General features: G+C 41.2%; 1 protein-coding gene across 1 annotated transcript in view; it reads left to right on the plus strand.

The window, feature by feature from the left end:
• Nucleotides 1-13,131: 13,131 nt before the first annotated feature.
• LIN28B (lin-28 homolog B) overlaps nucleotides 13,132-13,485 on the plus strand; it is a 97,606-nt gene continuing 97,252 nt past the window's right edge. Inside the window, exon 1 of the mRNA XM_083608435.1 lies at nucleotides 13,132-13,202. The gene's annotated coding sequence lies outside the window, so the exon portion shown is untranslated. The remainder of the gene's footprint in view (nucleotides 13,203-13,485) is intronic.

Here is a 13,485-nt window from a genome sequence, read left to right on the forward strand (position 1 = left end):
AATACACTGTATATGTACTCAACATACCTTAGAGTTCAAGCAGCTTCTCTCTTGTGTCCCATTCAAATATACAAGATCTACTGAGGACTTTCTCTTCAGAACTCTGTATGTGGTACAATCAGTAAAGACTTGAAGAGCTCTCAGTGGCCACTCCCTTAAATTACAGGAGACCTTCCCACTGTAGATTCACTAAAGTCCAGGCTTGAACAGCCTGTGGAAACATTGTAAGATCCACATGTTTAGACCCTTAACATTTGAGATTTGTTACTCAGTTTGTGCTACAGATGGGAACCCTCATGCTCTCGTGCAGATTATGTGAGTAACTGTAAGTAAGTTGGAACTGCTCTGCAGTGTGGCATGCAATTCAAAGCCACAAGAGCGAGTTTTTGTGCCCTCTAATTGTCAGTAACCACAGAGGCTGCTATGCCCGCTGGTGCCACAGTGTCCATAGTCTGGCTGTGAGATTTAGCGATGTATGTTTGAAGTATAATCTCATGGCTTGTATCCTGATCACCATGGTTCATCCAGGCCTGCCTGCTGGCTGCTGGCAAGAGTTTGGCACACTTCTCTATGACTGATGCTTTTCAGCACTGTTGCCATGGTCACAAGGGGCGTGGCTGTCAGTGTTGTGATGCTCTTTGTTGGTCAATGCTTTCATTTCCCTCTTACCTTTTCCACTGAGCAAAACAAAGCTACATGGAGATTACATGGACATAAACTGTCTGCCATAAACTGATTGCCTAGAATGTCATTGACCCTGATAGATACATTAATGATTTTTGTACATTGTACCCATGTGAATTTTTGTCTATAAATACTAATAAAACAAATAATCTAAAGTCCACTAACACAAATATTTCTCCACATATCCCATTACTAAAGTAAACACTTGCTACTTACGCCAGAAATTAAGTTCGGTCTTTGATTCATAAGGGAAAGAGGAATAATTATGGAAGCTTTATTCAGAAATCTGCCACTAGATGTCAGTGTTAATGAAGTACTGGGCTGCAAATTCTTGATTCAAACATACACAAATAGATAGATAGATAGATAGATAGATAGATAGATAGATAGAGATAGATAGATAGATAGATAGATAGATAGATAGATAGATATTGCTAAATATTATATTCTACAGATACTTGGTGAGAAGAACACAAATATTTATTCCTTGTAATTAATAAGCAAGTAAGGCAGCCAGCTTCGAAGTCAGGTGCTATGCATAGGATGCATTCAGAAGGAGCTATGCTTGTGCTTGCTTCAGCAGCACATATACTAAAATTAGAAGGAGCTATGCTTCACATTTCTGCATAGTTTTCTGAATCATCACATTATGCCATAGATTTGTGCAATGTGTACATATCTCCATCATTCTGCTTCTCATGCTCAATGGGATTTCTCAGGATGCAGAACCTTATTAATATGGGTTTTGTTCCTACAGCAATTTTACTAACAGCAATACCAACATATAACACAGGGTGTGTTTTCCCCTTATGAACAAGGGAGTGATAACATCTTGCTGGGATCATCTAGGGGTGAGGAACGTTTTTAGCCTGAGGGCCACATTCATTCATAGGTAACATTCCAGAGGCAACATGTCCATTGATGGGCCAGAGGCAACAGTGACTAGAGCCACAGATTGGATTCTTACGTGCCTCATTGAACTCAGTAAACCGGACATAGGATATTGTTTATTACGTTCTGTCTTATGAAACATCTGAAATCATATATGAGAAAACAGGAAAACTATAAACCTCTTATGTTTATAAAACTCTAGCCTAGTTCTCACATGAGCAGTAAACCTGAGTCTGAACTTCTGCATCACTTCAAACTGCAGGAAAGGAGCTCAGTTGGTAGAGCATGATATTCTTAATCTCGGGGTCTTGGGTTCGAGCCCCACATTGGGCAAAAAGATTCCGGTGTTACAGGGGGTTGGACTAGGTGACCCTCATGGTCCATTCCAGCTTAACCATTCTGATTCTGTGAAAGGACTTGCATGACTAAATGCTTCTCTTAGATAAACAACCCCACTGAGGCATGTAGGCAACACAAGAACAATTTATAACCAAGTTTTCTACCTGGAGTACATTTTTTGCATGAAGAAATAAACATATGAACAGCCACATTAATTCTGAAACTGCACAGCCTAGGAACAGGTTTATCACCTCAATAAAAAACTGCTTTGTGACTGCTTATAGCATGCTGTTGCAAGTTACTTTCTACTTATGTGTGAATAATGTCTTCCTGTTCTGCTCCTTGTTTGTGGTTTGCACAGCTACAGTATAGATAACTAGCTCATACCCCAATGCAGAAGCCTCTGTGAACAGCTTCAGTGCTCATTGCTAAGGAGATATAAAAGAGCTACAGTAGCTGAGGGTTGGATTAGCACTGAATATCCAATAATAGCTTGTGCGGCTGTTTAAGGTGAGAGTTTTGCCTTAGAGAAACGGGATTATGTTTACAACAGAAGTGAAATAAATAACAACTAGGTCTTTGTACCTTTTATGTGAAGCAATAATAGTAATCCCAGGCTAGTTCATTTATTATAGGTGTACCCAATGTGTAGACAATGTATAACTTTAAAGGATGCAATATTTTACACGATAAGGTGCCAGTTTATATATTTATTGCTATTATGGGCTAAGCTTTTGCTGGTGGTGTGTGCGTATTGCCTATTTGTGTCTTTTCCCCTTTAAAAAGAACCATCTGTACATGAAAACAAACATATTTGAATAAAGAGGTCATCTGATCTAGAGCTATTCAGGCAACTGTTATATATACGAAACACAGGGTGGTGGTTGTTATATATATGAAACAGTGTGGTTACTGCAAATGTTTAAAGGGGAGCTAATCTTTTTCTTATCACTCATCTTGTAATCTTTCTGCATACCATGGGCATAAAGGTAAAAGGTAAAGGGACCCCTGACCATTAGGTCCAGTTGTGGCCGACTCTGGGGTTGCAGCACTCATCTCGCTTTATTGGCCAAGGGAGTCTGCGTACAGCTTCCGGGTCATGTGGCCAGCATGACTAAGCCACTTCTGGTGAACCAGAGCAGCACATGGAAATGCCATTTACCTTTCCGCCGGGGCGGTACCCATTTATCTACTTGCACTTTGGCATGCTTTCGAACTGCTTGGTTGGCAGGAGCAGGAACTGAGCAACGGGAGCTCACCCCATTGCGGGGATTCGAACCGCTGACCTTCTGATCGGCAAGTCCTAGGCTCTGTGGTTTAACCCACCATGGGCATAGCCAGGATTTATGTTAGGGGGGCAGGTTTCGTGTTGGGGAAGCAGCATCTCAGTTAGTTAAACATTTTTATTAATTTGCTTAATTTAGGGGGGAAGCTCCCACAGTCTTGGCTACACCTATGCTACTTTTGCTTCAAGCATTTTTCTGTCCACAACAGCTCATTTCTGATCTCAGAGCTGAGCCGGCTGCTAGCAACTGAGGGCAAAAAGACAAGGGATTAAGAAGAATTTAGCTTATTTTGTGGTGGGGGGACAGATCCTTACCAACTCTGTTTATACCTGAGCAAAGCTGACACTTCCAGATGGGTAGGCATGTTAGTCTGCTGTCTTGCGGCGGAAGCCAGGAGTGCTCTGACAGAGGTGAACTCTGTTAACTGATTCACACTTCACACTAAGCCAAACCTCGACCTAGGGAATATTTTTCATCAATTTGATATGCAGGAATAAGCTGGTGAAGCTTTTAACAGCATGGAGATAAATGTTTTGACATGTTACTTACTGTAGGTCATGCTACAGTTAATGGCCCAGTTCTGGACACTGATGGAAAAATTAGTAATGCTGAGCAGATCAAGAGGAAGGTTTGTTTGCACCTATGCTAGGAGCCAGCTAGGAGACTAAATGATACACTGGCCGCCTCCTTCCCAAAGCCCAGGAAGCTTCTGCCCAGCATAGGGAGCAAGACACAATGTTCAAGCGCACAATGTCAGGATACCACAACATCACACGTGCAGCGTTGCCCCCATATTGCCTTCACAAGCTGGCACATCTGGCCCTAAATGTTCCCCTACAATATATATATATATATATATATATATATATATATATATATATATATATATCTCACCGCATGCCACTGGGAGCCAAGCTGCGACTCTTTTTGTATTTATACATATTAACCCATTCCCCTTAATAATATGTTCAGGGAGGTTATGCGTTAGCCTCTCTGTAGGAGTCTTTTCCCTGTAAGAGGATTCTACAAGAGTTATACTGAAGAAGGGAAATAGATGCCTAATCAACAATTCTCATTATTTTAATCCTAGCCTTCTAGATAAGCAAGACTAGGCTATGAAAGACACATCACTGCAGCCCTTTTACAATCAAGCCTCAAATGGGATTCACATCTCTTCAGAAAAGATTCCTTTTGATCCCACAGATAATTAAAGTGATAGTTAATCCTTTATCTGCTTATGTTCACCATTTCCTACCTCATGCTTTAATGACTACTTACACAATGGGAGGGGGGAGAGAGAGGGGCCTCTTCTCTATAGACTGACAGCTGTGTCTGTATAACTGCCACTTGGGATGTCCTTTAGTATTGCTTATTACAGCAGTGGGATGAGAGCATCATCATTATTTGAGAAGCCTGTCCTTATATAGGTTTCAGTTCATGGTTGAATAACAAGAGGGATTCTAAATAAAAAGTTTTTCAGATTGCACTCAGTGTTCTGATTTAGCATTTTTACCTATCTCTCAGAATTTAGCTTTGTGTTCTTACGCTTGTATTTTTTTCTTGCAAACCACTTGGATATTTAAAATAAAAATAAAAATGGTAAGCATGATATGAATTGTATGTACGAATAAATGGTGTTAGAAATGTAAAGTGCCGAAAGATTTTCAGGAGGGTAATTCTATTTATTCAAGACTGAGGTGGGAGAGTATAAAAGCATCTGTCCCCCATTTCATTGCTCTGAGGTGTTGTGTACTGCTTGTATCACATGCTGTCAGATTGATGCAGATCAGTCCTTCTTGTTTGTGCTGGATTTAAAAGGCATTTAATGAACCTCTAAGCAATCCATATTAAGGCAATCCTAAACCCCCTGCCACTATCATGGAGCCATACTTTGCATAGACAAGATAATTGTATTCAGCGGTGAAATCCTATGCATCTATTTTTTTCTGAAGTAAGCCTGTTTTCAGTGGTGTTTACTTCCAGGTGCCGGAGGAATTTAATATATGAATCCCTGTGGACCCACGTGTGTGGGTGAACAGCTAAATAATTGGCTGGGTGCCTGGATTAAAAATGCAGGGCTTACACACACAGAGCTTCAGTACCAAAGTATTAAACTCATAAAAGTTGAGCAGTAACGTTAGGAATATAAGTTGTTAGACCTTTCTTTTCCCATTTACAATGTTCCCCACTTCCTACTTGCTTTGCAAGGACCAGATCACGCACTGCTAAGTAAGTTTTAAATGCTTTACTTACAGATTCATACATCTGATACATGTGTTGTTCCATGCAGCTGCAAGGAGAAACACAGGCAAGAATACTCTTGGGTAGGAAGTACAGAATATAATTCCAAACCTGTGCTATGCAAGTTCATACACATCTCTGTTTACATGATGCAGAGAGAGACAGAGGAAGTTCCTCCCTCTCTGAAGGGAGAGGAGTTTTCTCTTCTTCTCTCTCTGGGGGAAGAGGAGGCATGACCTTACTGAGTCTATCTAGGAATACAACACTGTGGTCCTTTACCCCCTCATGCATTAACTAGCCCTATGCTGTATTTGACTGCAATCTCCCACATCAGGTAACTATGACTAGGATTATAAAGTGTGGAAAACATTCTGTCTGATGCAAAATGTATTGGTATACCTAATTTAATGAATAATCGTAATCAGGGCTTTTTTTCAGACAAAACTTGCCGGAACTCAGTTTTGTCACCTCTCAGATAGGTGCCATTGCCATTATAAAAGAATAAGGGAGGCATTCATTTTAAGTTCCAGCACCTCTTTTTCTAGAAAAATAGCACTGATAGTAATAGTAATATTCTGTCACTTCTATAGTTACTTCCAAGTCAAATCTGGAAAATATTTACCAGCAAGTGCTGACAAGAGTTTCAGTAGCTTCATAAAACTCAATTTTTCAAGGGCTGTCAAATTTTATTAGCAAAACATTAACATCAAGATGAAGTATTTCCTTGTAGCATTAGGCTAAGGAGAAGGACTGTAGGTCAGCATGTGCTTTGCAAGCAAATATTCTCAGATTCAGTCCTAGGCATCTCCCTGTAGGGCTGGGAAAGACTCTGGTCTGAATTCATAGAGAACCTTTGCAGTTTAGACAGTACTGAGATGGTCTGCCTAACTATAAGGCAGCTTCCTAATGTTCCCAGTTAATGTAGCTGGATCCCCATTATCAGCTGGGTGTATGTTCTCTGATGTGAAAGCAAGCCAGCTTACAAACTAAAGCAATATAATCAAGCATCTTGACAAATTGTATGGTGCTTTATTGAATTCACTCACTTGTGCTGCAACATTTACATTGGTTTACCTATCTGCAACACCAGATTAGTAGAATAGTTTGTGACATTGCACTGTTGTGACCCTTAACTACATACATTCCATCCTCAATATTTAACTTTTGGGGCAGAAGACAGACAGATAATGCTGATAACTGTGTATCTGACTTAATGATAAGCAGTTTCTTACCCTCACTGTTGATTACTCTTTCGTTAATCTTCACGGGTGTACATCAGTCGGTAGCTCTAAAATATTTTTAATTTCACACAAATTCAGTCCCTTTTGTTAATGTTTTTGTTTAGTTTACACCATTCCCAAGGCTGCAAGTTCACTTCTACACCAATCCGATGATGAGTCGGAGGTTTCTTATACTATGAATAATCAAACTATTCTCCTTTAAACTTACTACAATTAATTATAATTAACCATGGAAGCAAACTCTTTAGGAGTTAGAGGTCATGATAATTGAGTCTGATTCCATTAGACAGCCAAGGGGTGTTATTGTTATCATTGAATAAATCCATGTTCAAATGAGGATAATGCATTCATAAAAGTGGGCCACAGGAAATGATCACTCTTCCATTAATACAGGGTGACCTGCTAGTATTAGCTTAAATGAGGGTCATAACTGACACTGCCAATATCGAATATGAAAATGACTGAAATGAACCAGGAATGTAGTTTTATTAAAACAATTAAAACTAGATTATTGTGCCCTTCATTTTAGGGTTATACTTTGCTCAAGGCCAGAGAACTTTGGCTTATTAGTAACATTCCCCCCTTCCTATGTCTCCCTTGCTTTTTTAAAAAAAGTAATAAGTTAGTAATTATAGATATAGATATATAGTGTAAAATGATATGTAAAAACAAGGAGCACTGAAATTCATCTCATTATCACTATCTTCAACTTGCCCCCAACAACTTAAATTTATTTATGCTCTACAATTTCTCAAAATCTCTTTTCTTGAACCTCTAATCATTATCCAATGTTTAATAAATGATGTGATCCTTTTGATTCAGTTATGTATACAAAATTCTTTTTAAAAAGTTCAAGCTAGGATAAGACCAATAATAATAATACATGATTTAAAAAAAATGCAAAGCATACTTACCCAGGCTTTTAAACAATAGCCATCCATAATCCAATGTCTAAATATATTTATGATTTAAGAACACTTCACATCTATGTTGCATTGTGGCATAGACAGACAGACACATACAAATCATTTTGCTGCTTGTATAGAATAGCATACTAGTGGCTTGTGTCCAATGATCATTAAAGGCCAGGCACTGTAGAAAATATGCATGTATATTGGTTGATTAAAGTCAACATTGATTCAGATATACACGTAAGTGCTTCAGTACAGATACATACATAATCCCATCTGTGTAAATAATCTGGCATTTTGGATAGCAAATAAGATAAGATTACTTCATGCATGCTATTTCTTTATTTCAGGTGGAAAAATAGTACTCACACATGAAGCATCATTCATGTTACTCCTAAAAAGATGTGATTAATGCAGGTTTATGAAAAGCTACTGTATGTGAAAGTGTCCCCTTCAGTTTTCATATAGGTATCATTTAAATATAAAGGTACTCACTCATTCTATATAAAGTACTCTGTGATATATATATCGCACAAAGCCCAATAATATTATATATATTTAGCACACCATAGTGTTAATTATAGTTATATGGCTCGGTTCGTTATAAATATGGTTAGAAAACAAACCAGGACCAAATCATGGTTTGAGTTCCTGTTTTGGTAACTACGCTAACCTCATGCTGAACAAACCATGGTTCCCTGACACTGGCTAATTCAGAAGTGAAAACTTTCAAATAAGGCAGAAGACAATCAGAATGAGCCTGAGGTTTCAATAGGATTGTTCTCACAATGACAAACTATAACTTGTCGTTAACATCTGAAATAGTATTTTACTTTGTAATTCAGGAAGTAGTTGGAAAGTTCTTTTTTTAAAGGAACTAGGTTTTTTTAAAAAATCCTGTATCAAAAGGAACCATTCTGAACTAGTTCAGTTCAAGTTCATCCAAATTAACATTATAGTTCATAAAACAATCATTTTTAACAAAAAGAAATCAGCACTCAGAATATTACAAGTTGCTGTGCAAATCTATGGGGTCTAAAAATAAATCAGGGGACACACAGAAGTAATAAGATATCTGACTAGATGCCAGCAGCTTCCCCCATAATGATATTCCACACTAGAAAACGGTTTACCCTGTTTATCTGTGCCATCCGCACAGCTGTTAAAGGTGCAAAGTAGCATGCACATGATCAAGCAGCACTCAAGGTTTTTATGGAAATTGTGCAGCAGTTGCGCTACAATTTATTCGATATCCCCCCCCCCCAAAAATACAGCCTTTACATTATTGTGAGCCCTGGCTATTAGTCCTCAAAACTGACCAAAAGAAGTTTTATTCTACCATGTATTGTTTATCAATGCCTTGAATTTATGAGCACCTAACTAAACTTATTTGTTCTCTTTAATTGGCACCATCCGTTTCGTGTGCAGGCTGTTGTTACAGAATTGTGATATTTCAGCTAAGTTAGACATAAGAAAGGTTGTTACATCTCATCCATCTTCCTTGGAAACTCCTCTAGATAGAAGAGAACTGCTGACTTAAATGGCTGCAATAATTTTGGAGTGATGAAAATGACTGTTGCAGATGACTCAGACAAAAAGCAAAGCCAATTCTATTGACCAGCAATGGTGTGCCACCCACAGACACTTAAGAAGGCACCTTCTGTCTCTCCCCAACCCCCCAATAATCACTTCCCATCTTAATTACTGAGTGCTCTGAAATGCATTTTCCTCGCCAACTAACAATGTAGCCATTTTTGAGCAGGAAGTTCCCCAAGGCAAGTCACTTGTACTGCTTGAATCAGGCTGTAAAGCTGTCTGCATGAAACAGTTTTATTATTCTTATATAATAAAATTATTTAAAAATATAAATTATAGAACATTAAATTAATTAGTTTTAGTAAGCCAACATTTTCACATGGCTACTAAGTATAACCAAAGCTTGCCTACTCTGTATATCAGCAAGTTTTAAGGAACTATACACAGAATTTTAGATATCTTAATTGGGTTAGAATCTAGGGGTCAGCAAACCTTTTCAGCAGTGATCCGGTCCACTGTCCCTCAGACCTTGTGGGAGGCTGGACTATATTTTGAAAAAAGAAAAGAAAAAAGAACAAATTCCTATGCCCAATAAATAACCCAGAGTTGCATTTTAAATAAAAGGACACATTCTACGCATGTAAAAACATGCTGATTCCTGAACCATCCATGGACCGGATTTAGAAGGCAGTTGGGCTGGATCTCACCCCCGGGTCTTAGTTTGCCTAGCCATAGGTTAGATCCATACCTACCTGCAGAGGAAGTCCACTCTGGACTCAGCTATTCAGCTCCAAATAAAATGTTTTGAATATGTTGCAAAGTGCAATATACAATTGTGACACTAGATAGCAACTGTGAGCTATAGCAAATTCAATGCATTTTTCAAAATGATTTTTTAAAAAGCATTTTCACAACGTTTTTAATGTGTGCAGATTCCACCTTTAACAGGGAGAATGAGAAGAAAGAAATTTTCCATTATTCCTTTTCCCATCTGCAACCCCTTAAGAATATGATCTCAGGGATAGTGTACCTTCCAGAACAGTGGGGTACATGACGCTTGAGGCTGCAAGGGAAATCAGTAAAAATGTTTTGCTCCAGTGAGTGCCTCTAAAGTCATGGCTTCCCCCAAAGAATCCCAGAGAATGTAGTCTGTTTGTCACAGAGCTGCAATCTCCAGCACCCATGGTGTGGATATGACCTTCCATCCATCACATTCTGGATCAATGAAAGGCAAATCCTTCATGGCACATTTGTGTGCAAGTTGTCTTCTCCATTGCCATGCCTTCCCCCCCAAGGCATCACTAGTTACAAGTGATTGCTATTATGGCTGAAACTATGAGTCTATATGTAACCAGCTTTGTACCAGCACAAAGCATGAGAAACTAGCAGTGGAAGTTATTCTGATCTCTTTCAGACTCTGATACCTAGAATCCCTTGACTGAAGTGGCATGGGGCATCATCAAGCCTGTGTTTTATGACTTGAATTTATGACTTTATTAATTGTGAAGAGTTGCTGGGGGGGGGCGATCAGCTCAGATATGTAGGATTTCAGATCACCATAGAGAGTTGGCACAGTAATTTCAATAGGGCAGAGGGCAAGATTCTCAAGCTAGTTCAAGGCCCTGCTCCTGATTTAAATACAAACTCAAGTGTACATCAAGAACATTTGATGTGGTCACTTAATAAGAGACCATGAGATGGATGCAGAGTTCTTGCAAACAGAAGCCACCTTAAAAAAGTACAGAGGTGATTTTTGTTGATCCCTCTTTTCACCTGCCGTTTTTCCAAAGGGTTAGTAGTTTGCCCAGAGCAGTGTGGGAAGTGGTGCTTGCTGCAAGGGGAAATCCATGGAAATGGACTCCTCTCCTTTTTGCCTTTGATGATTTTTAGTTCTGTGGACACAAAAAGCCCTTCTGTGCATAGAAGAGACAATCTGGTTCCAGCCCTATGAAATAATAAAATCCTGATAAATAATCAAAGGTAATCCTTTATTGCCTTCTCTAAATGTTGTCCCTGGAGAGAGGGGTGGATCTACTATGAAACTACTGAAGCTTCATATTCAAGGCCCCTAATCTCAGAGGAGCCCAGAAGCAACTTTAGTACACGTTGCTTAACATTTTGGGTTTAGTAGACCCAATCTGAGTCACACAACTCAAATTGATTTTTTGTTGTATGTCCCAAAGTTTGAGAGTCAGTAAAACAGATGTTGCAAACAACCCCATTGAAGAAGGTAACGTTGGTTACCCAGACCTCATTACTGGTTGTGAAGGGACCCCCTTGACATTTTAAGCCTCAGGGCCACAAAAAGGTAGGTCTGCCACTGCATGGAGATAGTAAATATAGCCTTAAATTGCATAGTCAAGCTCAGTGCTGATGAGGCATCCCAGCACCCCTCATTTCTCTGTGGTCAACAGGATCTAATCCTCCAAACATAAGCAGAGGCAAGAATGAGAACTGAGGAAAGCACATTACATGCTTTGAGAAATCAGGGGAAAGCATACTAGATGCATGCTTGGTGTTGCATTTCTATTCCAGCCATGCTTGGAAACTACCAGGTCCAGGAATGCCATTCCAGGGACTGGAGATAAAGACCAATTATCAGAAATTGCAAGGGAGTCATGGATTTCAACTGGGGGGAGTTGTAACTTGGTGATATTACACATGCAAAAGTAAAGGGAACCCTGACCAGTTGCAGATGACTCTGGGGTTGTGGCGCTCATCTTGCTTTATTGGCCAAGGGAGCTGGCGTACATGTGGCCACCATGACTCAGCCGCTTATGGTGAACCAGAGCAGCGCACAGAAACACTGTTTACCTTCCCACCGGAGCAGTACCTATTTATCTACTTACACTTCATGCTTTCGAACTGCTAGGTGGGTAGGAGCAGGGACTGAGCAATGAGAGCTCACCCCATTGTGGGGATTCGAACTGCTGACCTTCTGATCGGCAAGCCCTAGGCTCTGTGGTTTAGACCACAGCGCCACCCACATATCTCTGAATCACCTTTTACCAACTTGGCGCCCTCCAGGTGTTTTGTACTACATCTTCCATCAACCCCAGCCAGCACTGGAGGCGGCTGAACAGAGGAGTACTACTAAACATCTGGAGGACACCAGGTTGGGAAAGGCTACTCCAAATAAAAACATCTATCTATACTAAGTATAGCACTGTCCCCAAGGCTAATTTCTACTTAAGTGGAAAGCGATGCTCAAGTAGCTACCATGGGTGTAGCCAAAAAAAGAATCAAGTAAAGCAATACAAGATACTTAACTGAGGTTGTGTATTGTGTTTTTAATATTTGGTTGGGAGCCGCCCAGAGTGGCTGGGGAAACCCAGCCAGATGGGCTGGGTATAAATAATAAATTGTTATTGTTATTGTTATTGTTATTGTTACACTCCTCCCCCCAACATAAAGCCTGCTCCCCCAGCATAAATCCTGGCTATGCCTATGTCCCAGGTACAAGTCCAGAACCTCCTCAGAGGGGTTGCCTGACCCCATTCCGAAGTAATTCACAAGGACCACCTTAAGATGAAGGAGGAGTCTAAGAATAACAATAACAATTTATTATTTATACCCAGCCACTCTGGGCGGCTCCCAACCCAATATTAAAAACACAATACAGCATTAAACATTAAACATTTCCCTAAACGTGGGGTCTAAACTAAGCCCCTTGCCCCCGAGCCGGGCCACGGGCCAACTAGAGGGCAAGCTGCCTTGGGGGGCAGGGGGGGAGGCGTGGTGCCCGGAGGTAGCGCAGGCAAGATGCGCGGCCGGGCGAGGTGCGCCTCCGCTCTCGTCAGCGAGGCCGGGGGGCGCGCGCGCGCGGGAGGGCTTCAGCAGGTGTGCGCCCGCGGCGGCGGCGGCAAATCAGCGGCTGCTGCAGCTGCGCCGCCTCAGCGTCGTCGCTCCCGCTCGGCTGCAGCCAGGGAGCGCCGCTCTTTCCTCTCGGCCTCCTCCTCCCCTCCCCTCGCTGCTGCTGCTGCTCCTCCTCCTCCTCCTCCTCTCTTCCATCTTTCACGGCGAAGCAGCAGAAGCCCATCCCTACTCGGCCGAGCAACCATGGCGCGCGGGAGGTAAGCAAGCCCTTCGCCTCCCCGGCGCCCCTCACACGGCAAGGGGGCGGGGACAAGGGAGAGAGGGAGGGAGGGAAGGAGGGTGCGCGCGAGGCGGTGTGTGCCCCCCCTCCTTGGAAAGAAAAGTTGTTGGCAGGAGCGAGCCTTGTGTTCCTGGGTGGCCACTGGGATGCTGGAGAGGTGGGTGCACTTCCGGGTTCACACCTATATTAGATGATTTATCATAGGACTTCTCCTGTCAGCGCTCAAACGCCCTGAAGTCAGTCGTGGAGTCCTGCTTGGA

Source organism: Podarcis filfolensis, assembly GCF_964270895.1.
Source record: "Podarcis filfolensis genome assembly, chromosome: 3".
Classification (NCBI taxonomy): Eukaryota; Metazoa; Chordata; class Lepidosauria; order Squamata; family Lacertidae; genus Podarcis; species Podarcis filfolensis.